This window comes from Monodelphis domestica, chromosome 1, assembly GCF_027887165.1.
Source record: "Monodelphis domestica isolate mMonDom1 chromosome 1, mMonDom1.pri, whole genome shotgun sequence".
Classification (NCBI taxonomy): domain Eukaryota; kingdom Metazoa; phylum Chordata; class Mammalia; order Didelphimorphia; family Didelphidae; genus Monodelphis; species Monodelphis domestica.
In genome coordinates, this window is record NC_077227.1 from 230,106,484 (window position 1) to 230,125,160 (window position 18,677).

Sequence of the window (18,677 nt, forward strand, 5' to 3'; positions counted from 1 at the left end):
GAATTCATTAGTAATTAGTCACTCATTGTGTGCCAGACACTGTGCTAGATGCTGGGAGCTACAAAGACAAAAATGAGACAATCTTTGCCTTCAAAGAGCTCATATTCTACTGGAGAAATACAACATGTATTTCCAGGGGTGTGCCAAAGCCAGCTTGACCTGGATCTCCAGAGTTGATTGTTAAATTTTCCATGTGAGCATTTATACCTCAGGAATTGACAGGTGCTATGAAATCAGGGCTTGCCTTTTTCCCCCCATTGTCCAGATTTATGAAAGTGACGGAGAAACACTGCCAAGTATTATTATCATTATATATGGTTAGAATCTGAGATTCCCCTGATGTAAAGAATTCTTAATGAGGGAATCCCCTTTGATGAATGCAGATTAGTAACTACTCTGCAGTTTACTGTCTTAGAGAATACTTAGAGATTAGGTGCCCAGGGCCATAGAATCAGTTTATATCAAAGGCAGGGCACTGAGAAAGTCATACCATGTATAGATATCAAAAGGTAGAGATCAGGGAGCGGCTAGATGTCTCAGTGGATTGAGAGCCAAGCCTAGAGATGGAAAGTCCTGGCTTCAAATGTGACCTCAGGTATGTCCTAGCTGTGACCCCGGGCAAGTCACCTAACCCCAATTATCTAGCTCTTCTGCCTTTGAATTTATACTTATTATCATGTGTAAAAAAATTGAATAGATGGAGAGGAACCAGTTTGCTCTTCTTGGTGGACACACATAATATTTATCTCTTGGTTTCCATTCCCCAACCTCAGGCAAGAGGTTCTGCGCTTTGAAATTTCAAACCTAAACTGAAGAAGTAGTCTGTCCTGCCAACAATTATGCAGGAAATGACTCATGGTCATTAAAAACACTTACAATGGATTTTATTCTGGGCTATGTTCATTGTTATCTATTAGTCAAATGATGCACAAATTAATTGGAGGCCACTAAGCTGACTGCCCAGTTCTCTCAGTTCTAAGAGCATTTCCTACCAGTTTCTATTCTTCTTTGTCCCCCTCAAAATAAAGCGTTATAGATTTCCATGGAAGGCCTCTCTGGATTTTTAATTAGAAATGGAAATTTAACTGAATAGCAGACTTCTTATGTTCTGACAATAGATTTATTTAACAAATACTCCTAAAATGAATTTAGTACTTAAATGAAAGTCCCAGAGAATGGAAGAAATGCTAGAATAGAGGCTATTTTTCTCTTCATCCTTAAAGCTGAGAAAGTGGGAAAAGAATTGCTTCATTTCCTTTGACATGAATAATAACGGGGTTCAAAATGCTGTTTAATGAAGAAAGCAGAAAACTGAAGAACACAGAGCCAGAATCGACACAGAACGTTGGGACATAAAACATAAAATGTTGGGAGCTAATTTTACAGATTATCTGGTTTCGTCCTTCTCTTTTTATAGGTGAGGAAACCAGGGTCCAGAAAAGGGTATGTAATTAATGGGAAAACTGGGAATGAGGAAAAGCTAAGCAGATAACCTGGCTACCTCTTCCCTGGCACCTGAGCAGTTTGCCTGGAAATGCAAAGCCAGGTGGTTAAAACACTCCATTCCTCCTGCCAGTGTATGCTGGAGCCAGCTCTCACTAAATGCCAAAATTGACTCTTAGGTTTTCAGCATAAGTATTCACACCTAGGAAAGTGGCAAAAGCTGCACATTTACTATTTAATTAACTGCTTTGTTGATAGTTAGAGAAAATGATGGAGAAAATTTTAATAATGAAAATTAAATTTTTTAATTTTATAATATTTTATTTGATCATTTCCAAGTATTATTCATTAAAGACAAAGATCATTTTCTTTTCCTCCCCCCACCCCCCTTAGCCGACGCATGATTCCACTGGGTGTCACATGTGTTCTTGATTCGAACCCATTGCTATGTTGTTAATATTTGCAATAGGGTTTCCTTTAGAGTCTCTCCACTGTCATGTCCCCTCAACCGCTGTAGTCAGGCAGTTGATTTTCCTCGGTGTTTCTACTCCCACAGTTTATCCTCTGCTTATGAATGGAGTTTTTTCTGCTGGATCCCTGCAGATTGTTCAGGGACATTACACCACCACCAATGGAGAAGTCCATTACATTCAATTATACCACAGTGTATTAGTCTCTGTGTACAATGTTCTCCTGGTTCTGCTCCTCTTGCTCTGCATCACTTCCTGGAGGTCGTTCCAGTCTCCATGGAATTCCTCCACTTTATTATTCCTTTGAGCACAATAGTATTCCATCACCAACATATACCACAATTTGTTCAGTCATTCCCCAATTGATGGGCATCCCCTTGTTTTCCAGTTTTTGGCCACCACAAAGAGCGCAGCTATGAATATTTTTGGCCCAGTCTTTTTGTCCATTATCTCTTTGGGGTACAGACCCAGCAGTGCTATGGCTGGATCAAAGGGTAGACAGTCTTTTATCACTCTTTGGGCATAGTTCCAAATTGCCCTCCAGAATGGTTGGATCAGTTCACAACTCCACCAGCAATGAATTAATGTTCCTACTTTGCCACATCCCCTCCAGCATTCATTACTTTCCATAGCTGTCATGTTAGCCAATCTGCTTGGTGTGAGGTGATACCTCAGAGTTGTTTTGATTTGCATCTCTCTTATTATAAGAGATTTAGAACACTTCTTCATGTGCTTATTAATAGTTTTGATTTCTTTATCTGAAAACTGCCTATCCATGTCCCTTGCCCATTTATCAATTGGGGAATGGCTTGATTTTTTGTATAATTGATTTAGCTCTTTATAAATTTGAGTAATTAAACCTTTGTCAGAGGTTTCTATGAAGATTTTTTCCTAATTTGTTGTTTTCCTTCTGATTTTAGTTACATTGGTTTTGTTTGTACTAAAGCTTTTTAATTTGATGTAGTCAAAATTATTTATTTTACATTTTGTGATTCTTTCTAAGTCTTGCTTGGTTTTAAAGTCTTTCCCCTCCCAAAGGTCTGACATGTATACTATTCTGTGTTTACCCAATTTACTTCTGGTTTCCTTCTTTATGTTTAAGTCATTCACCCATTTTGAATTTATCTTGGTGTAGGGTGTGAGGTGTTGATCCAAACTTAATCTCTCCCACACTGTCTTCCAGTTTTCCCAGCAGTTTTTATCGAATAGTGGATTTTTGTCCCAAAAGCTGGGATCTTTGGGTTTATCGTGTACTGTCTTGCTGAGGTCGCTTTCCCCCAGTCTATTCCACTGATCTTCCTTTCTGTCTCTTAGACAGTACCAAATTGTTTTGATGACTGCTGCTTTGTAATATAGTTTAAGGTCTGGGACTGCAAGGCCCCCATCATATGTGTTTTTTTTTTTTTCATTATTTCCCTGGCTATCCTTGATCTTTTGTTATTCCAGATGAATTTTGTTATGTTTTTTTCTAAATCAGTAAAGAAATATTTTGGGATTTCAATGGGTATGGCACTAAATAGATAAATAAGTTTGGGTAGGATGGTCATTTTTATTATATTGGCTCGTCCTATCCATGAGCAGTTAATGTTTTTCCAATTGCTCAAGTCTAGTTTCAGATGTGTGGAGAGTGTTTTGTAGTTGTGTTCATATAGTTCCTGTGTTTGTCTCGGGAGGTAGATTCCTAGGTATTTTATTTTGTCTAAGATGATTTTGAATGGGATTTCTCTTTCTAGTTTTTGCTGCTGAGCTGTGTTGGAGATATATAGAAAAGCTGATGACTTATGTGGGTTTATTTTGTATCCTGCAACTTTGCTAAAGTTGTTGATTATTTCAATTAGCTTTTTGGTTGAATCTCTAGGATTCTTTAAGTAGACCATCATGTCATCTGCAAAGAGTGATAACTTGGTCTCCTCCTTGCCTATTTTGATGCCTTCAATTTCTTTTTCTTCTCTAATTGCTACTTCTAGTGTTTCTAGTACAATGTCAAATAGTAGAGGTGATAATGGGCATCCTTGTTTCACTCCTGATCTTATTGGGAATGCATCTAGTTTATCCGCATTGCAGATGATATTAGCTGATGGTTTTAGATATATACTGTTTATTATTTTTAGGAACGACCCTTCTATTCCTATGCTTTCTAGTGTTTTTAGTAGGAATGGGTGTTGTATTTTATCAAAGATTTTTTCTGCATCTATTGAGAGAATCATGTGGTTCTTGTTGGTTTGCTTGTTGATGTGGTTAATTATGTGGATGGTTTTCCTAATATTGAACCAGCACTGCATCCCTGGTATAAATCCTACTTGATCATGGTGGATGACCCTTCTGATTACTTGCTGAAGTCTTTTTGCTAGTATCCTATTTAAGATTTTTGCATCTATATTCATTAGGGAGATTGGTCTATAATTTTCTTTCTCTGTTTTTGACCTGCCTGGTTTTGGAATCAGTACCATGTTTGTGTCATAAAAGGAGTTTGGTAGAACTCCCTCTTTGCTTATTATGTCAAATAGTTTGTATAGTATTGGGATTAACTGTTCTCTGAATGTTTGTTAGAATTCACTGGTGAATCCATCAGGCCCTGGGGATTTTTTCTTAGGAAGTTCTTTGATGGCTTGTTGGATTTCATTTTCTGATATGGGATTATTTAAGAATTCTATTTCCTCTTCTGTTAGTCTAGGCAGTTTGTATTTTTGTATATATTCATCCATTTCTCCTAAATTGGTGTATTTATTGCCATATAATTGGGCAAAGTAATTTCTAATGATTGCCTTAATTTCCTCTTCATCGGAGGTGATGTCCCCCTTTTCATCTTTGATGCTGTGAATTTGCTTTTCTTCCTTCCTATTTTTAATTAGATTGACCAGTACTTTGTCTATTTTGTTTGTTTTTTCAAAGTACCAGCTTCTTGTCTTATTTATTAAATCAATAGTTCTATCACTTTCAATTTTATTAATTTCTCCCTTAAATTTTAGGATTTCTAGTTTGGTTTTCTGCTGGGAGTTTTTAATTTGATCGTTTTCGAGTTTTTTACTTGCATTTCCAATTGATTGATCTCTGCTCTCCCTAGTTTGTTGATATATGCACTCAGGGATATGAATTTACCTCTGATTACCGCTTTGGCTGCATTCGAAAAGGTTTGAAAGGATGTCTCGACATTGTCATTTTCCTCGATGAAATTGTTAATTGTTTCTATGATTTCTTCTCTAACTAAATGATTTTGGAGTATCATATTGTTTAATTTCCAATTAGTTTTTGATTTGGTTTTCCATTTACCATTACTGAACATTATTTTTATTGCCTTGTGATCTGAAAAGGCTGCATTTATTATTTCTGCTTTTCTGCATTTGTGTGCCATATTTCTGTGACTTAATGTATGGTCAATCTTTGTGAATGTGCCATGTGGTGCTGAGAAGAAGGTGTATTCCTTTTTATCCCTACTTATTTTTCTCCATATGTCTATTAATTCTAATTTTTCTAAGATTTCATTCACTTCTTTTACATCTTTCTTATTTATTCTTTGATTTGATTTATCTAAATTTGATGATGGTTGGTTTAAGTCTCCCACTAATATGGTTTTACTGTCTATTTCTTGCTTCAATTCTCTTAGTTTCTCCATTAGAAATTTGGGTGCTATATTATTTGGTGCATACATGTTGATTAGTGATATTTCCTCATTATCTAAAGTCCCTTTTAACAAAATATAATTATCTTCCCTATCCCTTTTGATCAGGTCTATTTTTGCTTTGGCTTTATCAGATATCATGATTACCATTCCTGCCTTCTTTCTGTCAGTTGAGGCCCAGAAGGTCTTACTCCATCCTTTAATTCTGACCTTGTGGGTATCAACCCACCTCAAATGTGTTTCTTGAAGACAACATATGGTAGGGTTTTGGATTCTAATTCATTCTGCTATTCGTCTATGTTTTATGGGTGAGTTCATCCCATTCACGTTCAAAGTTATGACTGTCATTTGTGGATTCCCTTGCATTATGATATCCTTCCCTAATTCTAACCTTTTCTTCTTCAGCTCTACCTTTTAGTTCAGTGATTTACTTTAAATCAGTCCTCCTTGTCCCCTCCCTTGATAAGTTTCCTTTTTTAGTCCCTCCCTTTTTGTTCCCTCCCCCTCCCCCCTCTCTTTCCCTCCCCTTTTGTTTTCCGTCCCCCCCACCCTCGTTGGTTTTCCCTTCTGCCTACCCTTGTTGGGTAAGATAGAATTCAAGATCCCAATGGATCTGGATGTTTTTCCCTCTCAGTGTTGATTTCCCTGAGATTAAGGTTTAATTAAAAATTCTCTTCCTTTCCTTCTTATAGGAGTTTCCTTCCCCTCCCCTTCTCATGTGAATCTTTGTGTGAGAAAGATTATTCTATTTGGTTTTTCTTTCCCCCTATTTACACATTACATTTTCCCCACATGTTAGTATACATAGATTGATATAAATGTAGTCCTTATAGAAGAGAGTTTGAATAAAAGAAAAAGATAACATTTTTCTCCTTTTCCCTTTCCTTAATTTTTACCTTTTCAGGTATTCCATGCTTTGTTTTTCGGTGTCAAACTTTCCACAGAGCTCTGGTCTTTTCTTTGCAAAAACTTGGAAATCTTCAATTTTGTTGAATTCCCATACTTTCCCTTGGAAGTATATAGTCAGTTTTGCTGGGTAGCTGATTCTTGGTTGGAGACCCAGCTCTCTTGCCTTTCTGAAGATCATGTTCCATGCCTTACGATCATTCAGAGTAGAAATTGCAAGGTCTTGTGTTTAAAAAAATCTAATTCTATATTGCAGAGTTTTTGCTATATCATGGGATTTTGTGGATGAATATTGTACTGTAACAATGGAAATGGAGTATGCCACTACCGCTTGTGTAAGTTTGCCAACATAAGATTGTACATGGCACACTATTGACTGATAGAATGAAAGGTGACCAACTCCAGCACTGTGCTCTGTATTCTGGGTGCTGATTAGCTCAGTGTTTATAACAGTGTGGAAAAGGTTTATAAGAGAGTAGGAAGGGTTTATAAAGCCTTAAAACATATATAAATAATAAAATAAATATAATATTCTACTACATGGATTTTCACCTATTGAGGGGGGTCTCTGTAACATAATTCCCATGATAGGTGAGGGATCACTGTATATATACATGCGTATATACACACACACACACATACACACACACATATATATATGAAGGTCATCTGAAAGGAGGAAGTCATTAGCAGCTGTGTGTGTGTGATCCTGCAGAGGCAAGATTTGAATGCAGTGTTGAATAAAATAGAGGAACTAAGTGATAGAATTATGGGGGAAGAGGAATCCCCATATGGTAGATTTCCAGTGTATAGACAGGAGATAAAATGTCATTTCAAGCATCTGAAAAAAGAATAGAGTTCTTATAACCTTTTGTTATTCATTTTCTCATATAACTCACTTTCTGTCTTAGAAACATAGAAAGGCAACAGTTACACAAACAGGGTTAAGTGACTTGCCTAGGTTCACACAGCTAGAACGTGTTTTATTTATTCTTAGTTTCATGATCCTCCTTCCATATTGTGCATGAACTTTGGACACGAGCTCACTAGATAGAGGCTCTCCATTGGAGGTCAGACATAAGGTCATCTGTGGAGACCCTTGAAAGCCAGACAGAGGAATTTAGATGAAATCTGATAGGAAAACGAGTCTCTAAAAATCCATGGCATAAAATCATGAAAGCTGTGCTTTAAGAAAATTACTTTGGCATCAGAAATGGTAGGATACCTAGGGATGGGAAAATGGGATGAAGTCTGAGATGGGGTGATTAGTTAGGAGTCGGATTCAAGATTCCTGGAACAAAGTGATGAGGATCTGGAATGGAATAATGGTAGCAGTGAAGAGGAAAGGATAGACATGAGACATCTCCTAGCTTTGTGGAATTGCAATACCCTATTGTTGATTCTACCACACCCCATATTCCTCTTCCTAAAAGGAATTTCAGGCAGCCTCCTTGGCACCTGCTATTATTTGGTTAAGTATAAAATAGTATTGGCACAAGGAAGTTCACTTTGGATGATATACAATGAAACTCAACCAAAAGAAGTACCATGATGAAATAATTATATAATGGTGCTTTATAAGGTGTTTCCATGGCAGGGGACCCCAAGGCAGAATAATAGCCAAACACCAAAGATATTTTTTTTGCAGACTTAATTTTGTTTAGTCGCTAATCCATCCTCCAAAATAAACATCCTAAAGCTTAAGTCTGAATATTTCACTCTGTTACTTATGAATCTTCACTAGTTCTCTATTGCCCATAGGAGAAAATTAAAAATGCTTAGCTTGAGGACGAGAAAAACCATTTGTATTATTATATCAATATTATAAAAATGAATAACTTTGAGAACCTTTAAAATTGATGAAGAATAAAATAAGCAGAACCAGGAATTTAGTTTATACAATAACAACAATACAATAAAGTTAAATAACTTTGAAAGTCACGTGAAGGACAATCTCTGATTCCAGAGGACAGAGGTACAATGATATGTTAGAGTCAGCCCAAACAGCTTATAAAAAGTTGATTGTTAAATTTTCAATGTGAATGTTTATACCTTAGAAATCAATAGATGCTTCAAATCAGAGCTTGCTTGATTCATTGTTTTAATTGTCCAGACTTAAGAAAGTGATGGTGAAAATGTTAATAATATAGAATGAACTTAAAAGTATTTTGGGTGTACATTTCTTACATTCCTGTCCCCTCTCTCCCAATCTGGTTGTTAAATATTTATCTGTTCTCTACTGAATAAGCATGAAACATACTAGAGACTTCCTGACAAAGATGTAGGATGCAGAATAAGGTGTGTGTATCTATCTATCTATCTATCTATCTATCTATCTATCTATCTATCTATCTATCTATCTACATATTTGTACACAGTCAAAGAGGGAGTTAGTTTTGCTTCAATTTGTATATTTCTTATAAAGTATTTGTTTTTCTTCCCTTTTTCCTAATGGGGTGGAAGGTTGAAAATAGCTTTCTGTTAATTTTTTAAAAGAGAAGTGTGTGTGTGTGTGTGTGTGTGTGTGTGTGTGCTACTGATGTCTAATGTTGAGTACACTTTCAGTTGAAGTCACTGTGTTGCTAGTTTTATTTGATTCCTTTAGTTTGTTATACCAGACCTTTTATGGAGGGGGAATAATCTGTAAATATAATGAAAAAACAAAACAAATCAGTAAAACTTAAAAAAAGAAAACTACTTAACTTGGTATTTAAAACTCTTAATGACGTGCCTTTACACCTACCTACTAGGCTTATTTCATATTATTCTTTTAAAATATGTCATATATAAGCATATATATATATATAAGACATGCATATATATTTTTGTTAATTATTTCTCAATTACATTTACTTTTGTTAACATTCACTTAATTTTTTTTGAATTCTTGATTTTCTCCTCCCCTCTAGCACCTCTCCCACATACTGAGAAGACAAGCAATATATCTATTATACATGTGAGATCAAGCAAAACATATTTCCATATTAGCCATATTTCATATTATTCTTGTGCTCTACATTTCAGCCAAATTGGTCTACTTCCTCTCAAGAAATCTCATATTTCAGTCCTCCTCCACTATGTAGTTGCATTAGAATGAATTTTGTCCTCACATTTGCTCTGCCTCTGAGAATCTATCTCCCTTAAAGGCTTTCTGTTATGTACTGCCTTCTAAATGACATCTTTCTGATCCTCTAACAGCAAAAAACAGACAAAGAAAATAGAGGGGGAAAGGTGTTAGCAGATGGAGGACAAGGAGAGGCCTCAAGATGGAAGTTGTGTTGAACCTTGATGGAAGTCAGGGATTCCAAGGGTGTAGAGATGAAGAGGAAGAGCATTCCAGGTATGAGGAAAAAAAAAACAGTACAAAGACAGAAAGAGGTGGGTGTGAGTGTATGAGATAGGAGGAGAAAGAGAGAGAGAGAGACTAAGAAAGAGATTGGGGTGGGAGAGAGAGGGAGAGAGTGAAAGAGAGTAAGAGAGAGTGAGAGTGAGAGAGAGAGAGAGAGAGAGAGAGAGAGAGAGAGAGAGAGAGAGAGAGAGAGAGAGAGAGAGAGGGAGGGGCGAGAGAATACTGTCCATCCAGAAAATCAGCTTGACTGAACTGTAGAGTATATAAATAAGATTATGGATAGAAAAACTGGAAAAATAGGATAGAAATAGGTGGTAAAGTGCTATTATTACCAAATAGAGGAATTTATTTGATCTTAGAGTTTAAAAAGAGCCTGCTTTATTGGGAAGGGGGGAGATTGACATGGTCATACTTTTACTTTAGGAAAATCAATTTGCAACCTGAGTGGAGGATAGAGTAGACCAAGGAAGAAATGATACGAACATTTATTAAATGTCTATTATGTCCCAGGCACTGTACAAAGCATTTTACAAACATCATATCAATTGATCTTCACAGAAACTCTGGGAGGGAGGTGCTATTATTTTCTCATTTATAGTGCAGAAAATGGAGATAGAAAGTTAGGTGTCTGAGGCTAGATTTAAATTCTCAGCACTCTATCTACTATTATTAGAGTCAGAGAGTTTAATTAGGAAGTTACTGCAGTCATTTAGACAAGAGGGGAAGAGGGCTTGAGCTAGGGTGGTGGCTGTATGCAAAAGAGGCTCTGGAAAAAAACAACAACCTGGAAAGACCTATATCTGTGTTGGTGACCCATGGCATGTATGTTGTAGGGGACTGTTCCCCTCCCCACTCTCCATGTGCCTGAGGATATTTCTCACATGACCCACCCCTCTGCCCAGCAGCCCAATGGGAGTGCTTCTTCCCTCCCCTGTCTGGGGTAAGATAGTGGTGGGGGGGGCTCACATGCCTTGTTGAAGTTTGGGTACTTGGTCTCTAAAAGGTTCACCACCACTGACCTATATGAACTGAGACAGAGGGAAGTGAACTGAACCAGAACATTGTGTACAATAACAGCAATATTGTGGAATGATCAAATGTGATAGACAGTTACTCTCAGCAATATGATGATCCAGGACAATTCTGAAGGACTTTTGATGTAAAATGCTATCCACACGTAGAGAAAGAACTGATGGAGTCTGAATGCAGATTGAAGCATACTATTTTACACTTTATTGTATTTGTGCATGTTTTTCTTTTTGAGTTTGGATTATATGTGAGTATTCTTTCACAACATGACCAATATGGAAAAATGTTTTGTATAATCATACATGTATAATCCAGGTCAAATTGCTTACTATATCAGGGAGGGGAAGGAAAGAGAGGGATGAAGAGACAATTTGGATCTTACCATTTTAGAAAAATTGTTATTACATGCAATTGGGAAAATACAATATTAAATAAAAAAGATGCTCTGGAAATAGAAGCCACAATATTTGCCCACTTTTTATATAGGTAAGGTCAAAGGAGTTAAGGATCACCTCAAATTATCAAATGAGGTGACTAGAAGAATGCTGGTGTCCTTAGAAGTGATAGGGAAATTCTGAAATGCTATGGAGCTTGGGGGAAAAGACGAGTTTTGTTTTTTGAAATGTTGAGCTTAAGATGCCTATGAGTAATCTAATTTAAGATGTCCATTGGGAGGCAGGTAATGTAAAGTGGAAGTTAGAAGAGAATGAGGACTAATTCCTTGCCAAAATAGCTGCCTAGAGGCAGAGTTCGTCTTCCATGTATTTACTCTAGCTAAACATTGAAGTTTACACTAGACTGAATAATGATCTAGAAATCCAATGAGAAAACACATTAAGTAATTTCTTTTACCCCCAAATTGCATAAGAGATTAGCCAGAATAAATAGGCACAGAGGATCTTTTTATAAAACTATCATCAGCATGAACACCAGAAATTTCCAGGAATACCTGTAACTTGCAAGACTTTGTATCCTAAAGCAGCAAGGTATAAGGGCTCCCCTGAGGAAACCTTAGTGGTGTAGACTTTGGAAGTATAGGAAAATAGCAACTGTGTTCCTTACACTAATCATGATGGATCAGCACTGATCTGAGCTTAAACCCCAGGCCCAGTACCCTAAAGTTTCTAACACTCTCTAATGATATGACAAAGAGGACTCTGAAGATCCAACATACTGAACCTCCAAGATCCAGAGGATCTTAACTCTGGTAGGTGGAATCAGTGTAGAAATCCTATTTAGCCCAAGCAAGACCAAACAGATCCAACCACACTTCTCCCAAACACAACACAGTGACAAGACTAGTACAGAACTACAATTCAGGAATTCAAGCTGAAGAGATAATTAAATCAAAAAAAAATCTTGTTATATAGAAGCATTCAAATAAAACAAATGAACAAAATGGCTACATTAAAAATGAATGTCTTTTTCACTTGTGCCTTTTACCAGGAGATGGGAAACATAGGTCCTCTGGAAACATGGCTGGTGATGCATTAATCAGAGTTCTTAAGTCTTTCAAAGTTATTTTTCTTTACAATGATCCTTTCTTTGAATAAAGTATCCTCCTGGCCCTGTTCACTTCACTCTGTTATCAGTTTATATTGCTCACACTGAAATAATTTCTGTTGACAATTTTTACGGCAGGATAATATTTTATTACTATCATATGCTCATGCTTATTCAACTATTCCCCAGTTATTTAAGAGGCATATTCCTTCCTGTAGGATTTTACTCAGCCAGCTTTTCAGGGTAAGTTATTCCTGGTTATAAGCCTATACATCTTTTGCCTTCAGAATATTGTATTCTAAGACCCTCTGGTCTTTAGCAGTACCTGAAAAGTCTTGTGGGATATTGATTATGGTCTCTTGGTACTCTAATGGCTTTTTTTTTTTCAGAACGATTCCCATATTTTTAATTTGATGTCAGACCTCTGGATTTTGGCTATAACATTCCTGAGACTTTTTGTTTTGGGGTTTTCTTTAGGAGGTGATATGGGGATTCTTTCTATCTTGATTATGCATATAAATTACAAGCTTTTTCCCTCTTCCTTCATTTCTCTCAATTTTCATTGGAAGGAGATGGATATGGAAGGGTTAGCAATAGTAAGAAAAATAGGACCATTGAAACATCTTAAAAATGCACAGAAAGGAACAGAAAGAAGTTTAGAAGGAATAGTTTTGAAAGTAATATGTAGAAATATGCAGCAAATACCTAAATTAATTTATTTATTCAGTGCCATACCGTACTACCAAAAATTATAGAACTAGAAAAAATGATAAAATTAATCTGGAAGAACAAAATGTCTAGAATATCAAGGGAATTCATGAAAAAAAAATTGGAAGGAAGGAGGCTTAGCATTACCAGATCTCAAACTGTACTGTAAAGCAATAATCATCAAAACAATCTAGTACTGGCTAATAAATAGAATTGTGATAGATTAGATACATACTATATAGGCTTAAATGATTTTAGCAATCTAGTGTATGATAAACCCAAAGATCCCAGCTTTTAGTATGTGAACTCACTATTTGACAAAAACTGTTGGGAAAACTGGAAAACAATATGGCAGAAAGTAGACCAATATCTCACACCCTATACCAAGATAAGGTCAAAATAGGTATATGATTTAGACATAAAGGGTGATACATGAGTAAATTGGGGGAACATAGAATACCTGTCAATTACCTGTCAAATGCATGGAGAAGGGAAGAAGTTATGACCAAACAAGAGATAGAAAACATTACAAGATATATAATGTATAATTTTGGTTATATTAGAGAGAAACAACAAACAATGGAGTGAAATTTGTAAGGATACAAGCCATTCCTCACTTGACAAAGGGTCAAAAGATACAAATAGTCAGTTTTCAGATGGAGGAGATGTGACAAAAAAAAAATGTATCCTTGGTGGAGCTGTAAACTGATCTAAGCATTCTGGAGCTTAATTTGAGACTGTGCACACCCTTTGATTCTGTAATACTACTACTAGGTCTGTATCACAAAGAGATTAAAAAAAGAAGGGGAAAGGACCTACTTATACAAAAATATTTATAACTGCTCTTTTTGTGGTTATAAAGAGTTGGAAATCAAAGGGATGTCAATCAATTGGGGAATGGTTGAATTAATGGAATACTATTGTACTGTAAGAAATGATGAACAGGATGATTTCAAAAAGAGCTGGAGAGTACTACGGATGCAGAGTGAAATAAGAAGAACCAGAAGAACATTGTACACAGCATTATGGGATGATCAACTGTGAAAGACTCAGCTACTCTCAGCAATACAATCCAGGACAATCCTGAAGGATTTATGAAAAAAGAATGCTATCCACCTCTAGAGAAAGAACTGTTGGAGTCAGAATGCATCTGACAAATATGACAAAGCATACTATTTTTCACTTTAGTTTATTTGTGTTTTTATTTTGGCATTTTGGTTTTATATGATTACTGTCTTACAACAGTGACTAATATGTTTTACATGATAATACTTGCACAACCCAGATCAAATTGCTTATCATCTCTGGGAGTGGAGAGGGAAAGAGAGGGAAACAATTTTGATCTTGTAATTTAGAAAAATGTATGCAGAAAATTGCTATTACATGTAACTGGGAAAATAAAATATTAAAAAAAGAAAGTAATATGTAGAATTCATTAAATTTTCTTTAAAAAACAAATGGCATTAAGTGGAGGGTCACAGTTTCATTGAGAATCCTTTTTGTGTGTTCTGTTACATATAAGTAAATGTTTTCTTAGTGTTTAAGCTTAGAATAAAAAATCTTACAAAAGAAGATAATAGGAGTACACATTGTTAAACAATATATATATATATATATATTTTTTTTTTTTTTTTTGGGAAAGAGTTGGCAGCTTAAAAAAAAAGCATCACTAAAAGTTTACTTCTTTGTTAAAAATTCCTTACCTGCTTTCTTGGATTCAGTAATAAGTATTGATTTCATGGCAAAAAAGCAGTAAGAGCTAGACAACTGGGGTAAAGTGATTTGCCCAGGATCACTCAGCTATGAAGTGTTTGAATTCAGATTTGAAACCAGGACCTCTCATTTCCAGGACTCTCTATTCACTGAGCCACCTAGCTGACACAAAAAGCTTATTTTTAAAAGAAAGAAAGGTCATATCATATACTAAGGAGTGATGATTCAAGTCCTGGGTTCAAATTCTAACTCCCTAATTGTGACCTTGGGGGTAGTTTCTCCTTAATAAGCTTCAATTTCTTCTTCTGTAAGATAGAGGGTCTCTCTGGTCTCTTTCAATGCTATGACTCTATGTTCTATTTGGTTGTTTTTTAGATTACAAAAAAGAAATTCAATCTTTGCTTTGAATAGACCTCAGGGTCTTGGTCTGGTGAACAAGGCAATTACAACTATCAGCAGGGTGACTAAAGCATTGAAATAAGAACTGTAGGCACCTTCTACTAGCCAACTGAGAGGAGAAAACAATCCTGGGGAGTCCAACTGCTCTGTAGTTTAAGGTGGCAAAGTCTTTTAGATTTTACTTATATTAGGTTGATCTTAGAAACATACTCAAGTCTGTGAGGATGAGGCAACACCAAACACTGAAGAAGGCAAACACATCCAGAGACTAGCATTAAAAAAAAACAAAAAAACACCTTACTGTCTATCTTAGAACCAATACTGAATATGATTCCAAGGTAGAAGAGTGGTGAGGGCTGGGTAATTTGGAAAAAGTGACTTATTCAGGGTCAGCTAGGAAATGTCTGAGGCCAGATTTGAACCCACGACCTCCTGTCTCCAGACCTAATTTTCTATTCACTGAGACACCAATCTACCTGTGAAATTAGCATTTCTTAAACTGTGTTCCACAAAACTCTGAGTTAGCCTAATGGACTCTGGACTTAAAGCCACCTCTTGCGTCTTGAATTACCTTCAGCCAAGTCTTGAATTACCTCTTAAACCCTTTGAGTCTTATGTTTCTCATCTATACAATGGGTATAATGATATTTATGCAACTGGCTTTCTAGAGAAATTGCTTATAAACTTTATAGTTTACATAAATATAGTTTATATACTATATTTATATGCTTTTTATTATACTTGTATAATATATAATTATATAAATTTATATAGTTTATATAAATTCAAGTTCATGGGATCATAGATACAGAGCTGGAAGGTGCTTTAGGGGTTATCTAGTCTAGCCTTCTTATCTTACAGGTAAGAAACTGAGGCCTCGAGAAATTATTTGCACCAGGTCAAATAAATTGTATGCAAGAGCTAGATTTGACTCAGATCCTCTCATTACAAATCTATCACTGCCACTCCATCATTCCATTATTTATTCATTATTATTATATGAAAAAGGAATAAAGATATTACCCAGACTAGTAGGATCAGACTATGTTTTGCATAGGCCAGGATGTTTTCACCTTAAGGAGGAAAGGTGATTATTCTTGGGACTTGATTGTTCTGGGAGACTCTACTCATTGAACTCTACTCATTGGCTTGACTCCCTGGTCTTCTGAGGCATAAAAAGCCTTGCTAAGGGTATTTGGTACTCCTTAAACTTGATACTCACTCATTATTATGCAAGTTGAATCATTTTTCTAACCAAGTACTGTTGTTATGGCGAGTTCAGAGGGAAGAGAACTATCTCCATCTAAATCAGTAATTGTATCCTTTTAAAATCCTTTAGTGTTAGGTAAATTATTCTATATTTAATTTCAGTTGGTACATGAATGTTTCACAGAGTTCTCATTCCAAACTTGGAACTACTAGACTGCTTTGAGTTAGCTTTAGTTAAAAAGATTCAGTATTTATTGGTGAGGTTGGATCACAATGACCTGGTGTAGAGAAAAACCAATGAGGATTGAGTTTCTGATGAATAAATGGTCAGATACAGGCATCTGGTAAACTACACTGACCACAATTCTGGATGCTTATTGTGGGTCCTATTGATGGTATGGGGAAATGGTTTCTCTTGATCCTTTAAGATTAGCCCAACAGATGTTTAAAGTGCTTCTTACATGAATTTAAGTTATCACAAGGGTAGCGTTTTGTGGATCTTGCTGACAGTTTTTAGAAAAACTGGATCATCAGAATAAGCAAAAAAAAGAAATAAATTGCTTTCATTCATTCTAGGTTGAAGACTGAATTTAAACATATCTTTGATTCTTAAAGATCACACTTTGAAAGACAATTTGTAAAGTAACAGGACAGCTATGCTGGGTTCTTAAAAAACTATTGATGAATTTTGTTTTTATATCAATGCCATTTCTAGATCTTGCTACTTTAGTATCTCCAAACCTACCATCCCAGAGGACTTTTTCTTTTAAGAAGAAAGGAAGGAAGGAAGGAAAGAAGGAAGGAAGGAAGAAATTCTGTTTACACAAAACCAATCAATAGTTAAAATTTTTGTCACTTTCTAGTTTTAATGCAATATTTGGCATCTTTAATCCCTACCTCTCCAAGGAAAGGAACTATGGTTTATTCCCTCATCTCTTCTCTGGAGCCTATATTTGACTCTGCATTCTTGAAGGCTTATATTAGCTAATTGTGAGTTCTGGTAGGCCCTACTAACCTAGAATGGGAGGGTTTTGAGTATGTTCCTGTATTGAAGTCTAAGGTTCAGGCTAGTTAAATTTGGAGATGTTTGTAACCAGAAGGATTGTTATCAAGTGCTGAGTTGCTAGATCTCTCATGAAGATTGTCTATAAAATATTTAGGGGCTTTGATCTATGTATTGGTAGAAGGAACACTCATCAACATCTCAGTTACTTATGATTCCATTAGCAAGGGAAATTGTCTATTGACATAGGTTTCAATTATATCATTTATCACTGCTCGAGACTTAGAGTGGTTAAGTGATTTGCATGGTTAAATAATTTGCCCATGGTCACAGAACTAAGGCATATTAGAAGTAGGATTTGAACTCAGATATTTCTGACTCCAAGTCTAAAACTATGATGCCACATGATTTCTGGAAGGATTACCCACAATAATGAATTACAGATTCTTGAAGTATGAAACTTGGGAAGGGCCAATTCTTATATTCTTTCTGGAAATCATAGTATCACATTATTCATAGCTGCACTCTTTGTTGTGGCCAAAAATTGGAAAATGAGGGGATGCCCTTCAATTGGAGAATGGCTGAACCAATTGTGGTATATGTTGGTGATGGAATACTATTGTGCTAAAAGGAATAATAAAATGGAGGAATTCCATGAAGACTGGAACAACCTCCAGGAAGTGATTCAGACCGAAAGGAGCAGAACCAGGAAAAAAAATTGTACACAGAGACTGACACACTGTGGTACAATCGAACTAGAAGCAAAGAATGGATGTTGTCAAGAAACAGATTTAGGTTAGATGCAAGGAAAAACATCATTTAGAACTGTCTCCAAAGGGGAAAGGCTTTTGTAGCAGGTAGTGGGTAGTCAGTCATTCATTGGAGGTCTACAAGGGATTGCTAGAGGAACATGTCTTTGATAAAGGTGATAGTGAAGGAATTCTTGGTTATGCTTTGGTCAAGATGGCTTCTGAATTCTCTTCAAGCCCTAAATTCTATGGTGCTATGACTCTTTAATTCAGTGATTCCAGCATTCACACAAGCAACCAGCAAATGAGTAGATTTTAGAGGCCCTAACATTTATTTTTGCCCTATGGGCTTTTTATTGAAGAATTGTTTTCAAGGGTAAAAACTGAACACCAGAAGGACAAATTGGAACAGAGGAAGAGAAACAGATAGATATTTAGGGTCAGAGGAAGAAAAAGGGAGAGAGAGAGAGAGAGAGAGAGAGAGAGAGAGAGAGAGAGAGAGAGAGAGAGAGAGAGAGAGAGAAGAGAGAGAGAGAGAAAGAAACAGTGATAGATTAAAAAAATAGAGAAAATATAG